The sequence below is a fragment of the Oryzias melastigma genome, linkage group LG14 (genome assembly GCF_002922805.2).
Source record: "Oryzias melastigma strain HK-1 linkage group LG14, ASM292280v2, whole genome shotgun sequence".
In the NCBI taxonomy this organism is placed as follows: Eukaryota; Metazoa; Chordata; class Actinopteri; order Beloniformes; family Adrianichthyidae; genus Oryzias; species Oryzias melastigma.
The window spans coordinates 20417469-20422134 of NC_050525.1; the positions used below are offsets into that span (position 1 = coordinate 20417469).

The 4666-nt window shown below is 36.9% G+C and overlaps 1 long non-coding RNA gene across 1 annotated transcript; it reads left to right on the plus strand.

The window, feature by feature from the left end:
• The first annotated feature begins 848 nt into the window (after positions 1-848).
• On the plus strand, positions 849-3025 carry LOC118599581. The gene is made up of 3 exons (XR_004948989.1): positions 849-1460; positions 1545-1664; positions 1817-3025. It is a non-coding gene; the product is annotated as an uncharacterized LOC118599581 (long non-coding RNA).
• The last annotated feature ends 1641 nt before the right edge of the window (positions 3026-4666 follow it).

Here is a 4666-nt window from a genome sequence, read left to right on the forward strand (position 1 = left end):
TCACGGTCCAATCTTCCCTCACTCTTGAACAAGACCCCAAGACGCAGGAGCACTCCACCCACCGAGAGAGGGCAAACTACCTTTCTGTTACTTTCTCATCTTCGTTCCTGTTTTATTACTTACAAATGTTATAATTAGTTTTACAATAAATTGTTGTCTTCTTCTCTTCTTTTCCTTTCGGCTTTCCTTTCAGGGGTTGTCACAGCGAATCAGTTTCCTCCATCTAAGCCTGTCTTCAGCATCCTCCACTCTAACTGAAAAAATATGATTTTGATCAGAGGGGGACTTTCAAACCACATGATAAAATCTTCTAAGAATTCAGGAAACAGCAACTTCTTCCTTCATTACTGTATGTATACCTGTATATACATTCAATGGTTTTCTCAAACTCTAGAACGTCAATGGGTGACGTACAGTCTGCTTTCTGTCTGGATGGAAACCACAGAAAACTGTTGTTATTCAACGCATCATCAAAGAGGAGAAGGAATTTGAAAATCACACTTTTGACCTTTATCTACAACTAAGAAAGAGGAAAACATCTTCAATTTATTAAACAAATAAATTAATTTGAAAAAACAAAACAAACAGTAATTTAAGTCAAGATGTATTTGGTTTAAATTTCAGCGGTTTAAATAACATTTAAGTGACAGACTGACATCCACTGGTGTAGTCACTTCCTTTTTTTTTTCTTGTGCTTTCTCTGACTCAAAATAGGCATCAGTTAAACATATCTAGGTAATTAATTAAACTTTAAAACTCATATCTTCTTTTGATTTGAAAAGGGGATTTTTTTTCTGTACGTGAGACTTACAGAGTCACTGGAAGTTATCAGATGACCAGCAACCAAAGTTACAGTTTGGTGTTTGAGGTTTAAATGTTCCTTAGGTGACTTTCGGAATGAAGCGCTATCAAATTTCCTCTTAAAGATCAAAGCACCTGTCTAGTCACAAGTATTACGCAATGCTTCCCCTTTGACTTCATTTTGAACACAGTTAATCAGCAAAGTAATTTTTTTCAAAGAAAACTGAGGTGTAAATTTCCTCCTTGACCACATCTGAAAGGCACAGACACGTGGGTAAATGGAGTATAAATGTCCTGCTCTCTACAAACGTTTTAAAGCAAACTGAAAGGTCCAATTCTAGACGAGAAACCATCCATTAAACGGTTCCTTCGGTTATCAACGAGTCAAAAGTATGGGGATCCTTGCACTTCTGCTGGTTTCTGCCCTGCTTCCCCTGTGCAACTTGGCTCCTTGTGCTCCACAGCAAAATCTGACGAACCTCAAGGACATCATTTTAGCGAATGGGACATACAATGACACTACGGTAGGAGCTTGTTTGCATTTTATAGGTAAATGATGAAAGGATTTTGTCGAAACCTTTGACATCTCATTTTTTTGTTTTGTGTGACAGAACCGCTTTGTGGAAGATGTGCAGGACTTGGTTGAGGCTGGATGTAAGGTTAGAAGAATTACAACTAAATTAAAGCTTAAATGAATGAATACCTATAGACTTTTATTTACTCATGGTTCCTTATCCACACAGGATGACTTCTTCTGCACAGTTCTGGGCATTCTGAAAAATGAGGATAACATCAAACATAAAAAAAACGAGTTTGAGCAAAAAATTTTGAGGAATCTCGCAATGTTCATTAAAATATCAAAGGTAAGGATTCTCTAAAACTTTCCAAAGTTAAGGTCTTGACTGTGTGTAACAAAGTGGAAGGCTTTTAGTTTCTGTACCTAAAGAGAAAGACAAGGAACAAGGGCGATATGTGATGTAAGCCTTAAAACTTTTGTGCATTTGTGTTTCTTTAGATGAAATGTGAAGAGGAACCGAAGGCAAAGGAAAATGCGGTCAAAACCCCCATCACGGTTCTTCTGGGATTCCTCAAGGAATGCAGTAAGAGAAGAATCTCATTATGTTAACCAAGAGCTTGAGACACTTGTTAGCTGCTGTCTTCTTCTCAAATGTTCACATTTGCAAATCTTAAGTTGCTACCAAACAGAAGTTTGGATAGTTTGTTAAAGTATGAAATATTCATATCATCATTATTTATTATTTTATTTTAATTTTCAATGTACTGTTTTGCCTCTTCTGGTGTCACTAAATCCAGCTAAAAAGTGTTTTCTGGGTCCTTTTTCATTTGGATCTCATTGATTTATTTTGATGTTTCCAAATCAATGTGTTTAAAACCTCATTTGTTATTGTTAATTTTTAAAATGTTATTTATTTAATTTATTGTTTTTTTTTACTTTTCTCTTTATTTCTTTGTGGCTATTGTTAACTGCTGCTACACAAAATGGAAAAAAGTGAAGAAGGAAATTGTTCTTGAGTTTTCCAGAGTTAATAACTACCTTTGTGTTTGTAACTACTCTGTTATTAACACACAATGCCTACCTATTTATTTAATTTATTTAGAACAGAAGACAGTATGTTTTAATATATACACATGTTTACGTGTCTGTATATATTTATTTATGTGGAGTTTGACTCCTAAATAAATGCTGATGATTTGGGAAAAAAATTGTTTTTTTTTGTTTGACTGTTAGGTCTCTATTTATGTTTTTTCACACCACTTTTGTAGCATCTGAAGTGCTTAGTTTTCTCTTAATTATATTTAATACAATGAAAATATGGTTTGAAGATAATCTATTCTGCAGTATTTGGTAAAACTGTGTTTATTTGCATTTAACCTTTTTTGTGCAAATATGAATCTCATTGATATGCCAAGCCTTACCTTAGCCTGAAATATGTAGATTATTAATTTCTCAATCTAAATTTTGACAATTTTAATATTTTTCTGAACCTGTACATTTAAATTGAAGGAATGTCTTTAAGAAAATCACAAAATCCATATAAAAGCATTAATGTGACATTTTTTGCATGTTATAAAATCAAAGAATAAATCAAAAAGACCCTAACATGAATAAAAATTAGGAAGACACATTATGAGCAATTTAAAAAAAATGCTTTTTTTACTCTGTGAGAATGTGTCCTGTAATACCACATCTGTTGATAAGTTTCCAATCTGACCCAATCGTTTGTTCTCCGGTCTCACTGTCCTAAAATAATAGTGCAAAACCATTTAAAAGTTCAGATAATCACTCAAAGATTAATGATTCTGTAAATCATTTAGCCCCAAGCGAACTTCCTGAGAACCCTGTTTTCATGCGGCGCACTAAGCTAATCGGAGTGACCCAGAAATCCCAACGTGTAAATGCTCCACTCGGCTCTACTGAGCTGGTTTCCGCTCTGAGAGAAACATGTTTCACCACTCTTTTCCCTCTTGCCTTGGACAATGTACCCATCACTCAGTGATTTGATGCAATGTGAGAGCTGAGGGGGGTTGCTCTAGGTGGTGGCTGGATCTCCATGTGGCATACAGCTGTGTGTATTTGTGCTACTGAACCGTGGCTCCCTCATTACTTAATAACGACAATCACTCTCTCCTTCTGAAGTGCTTTTTATAGAACTGCTGAAATATTCTTGATACTTTCTGCAATCTTCTCTGGCGTATTTTCTTGAAGGACTTCAGAGGACAAATAAACTGAAAAGTTTGACAACATTTAGGGAGAGGAGAGACTTCTCAAAGATTCTGCCAATGCCTCCCCATCGCGCAGTAACAGTTGTATTTGTGGCATTAACGTCCAAAGTGCTTCACAGTCGCAATCCCTTTCACCCATGCACACACATTTAGACACTGATGACACTACCGCCAACCTATAAGCAATACTTCACCACGGCCACCATTACTTACAAAAACCTCCACCTACGACTATCCATCCTTTTTCTAACTTTAGTTATTCTTGGTTAGGGTAGCGGAGCACCTGGAACCAACTAAAATTAAGATTTGAGAAGTGAACATCCACTGTGGACATGTTCACTTCTAGATGTCACAATCAAAAGTGTTTATAAAAATAAACCTGATGGCCATATCACATGACACCCAAGCAAAAAATTGCATTCATTGATAAATTATTCTGAGTTGTAGGTGAAGCTAAAGTCCAACGGAGATGACAGTCCTTGATTTAAAATGTGTCTCCTGCTCTCCTTTCAAGTCATGACTTCAGCCTGACGGGCTCGCAGCTAAAGACGAGCACTGCGCTCGAGTTTGCCTGCACCTCTGAAGGGATCCACTTTAGTCTTTGTCATTTTACAAATTCCAATTATGTCCCATAGATAAATATTTGTCTTGGTAGTCTTCCACATTTTGAACCCACTGGTAAAAATATGTTTTGATTCTTTTTTTTTTTCCTTTGGAAACTGGTAAAAGTAGAAATGTTGTGTACTTAAGAAATTGTATATTGTTTGTTATACATAATTTGTAATGGAAATTTTTCTGTTCCATCAATTCTGATTTTTTTAAATCTTTGAATTTTCATTCTGATTTTTTATTTGAGGGCTGCACGGTGGCGCAGTGGTTAGCGCTCTTGCCTCACAGCGAGAAGGCCCCGGTTCGACTCCCGGCTGGGACCTTTCTGTGTGGAGTTTGCATGTTCTCCCCGTGCATGCGTGGGTTTTCACCGGGGACTCCGGCTTCCTCCCTACGTCCACAGACATGCTTCATAGGTTAATTGGTGACTCTAAATTGACCCTAGGTGTGAATGTGTGTGTGATTGAGGCCCTGCGACAGACTGGCGACCTGTCCAGGGTGTACCCCGCCT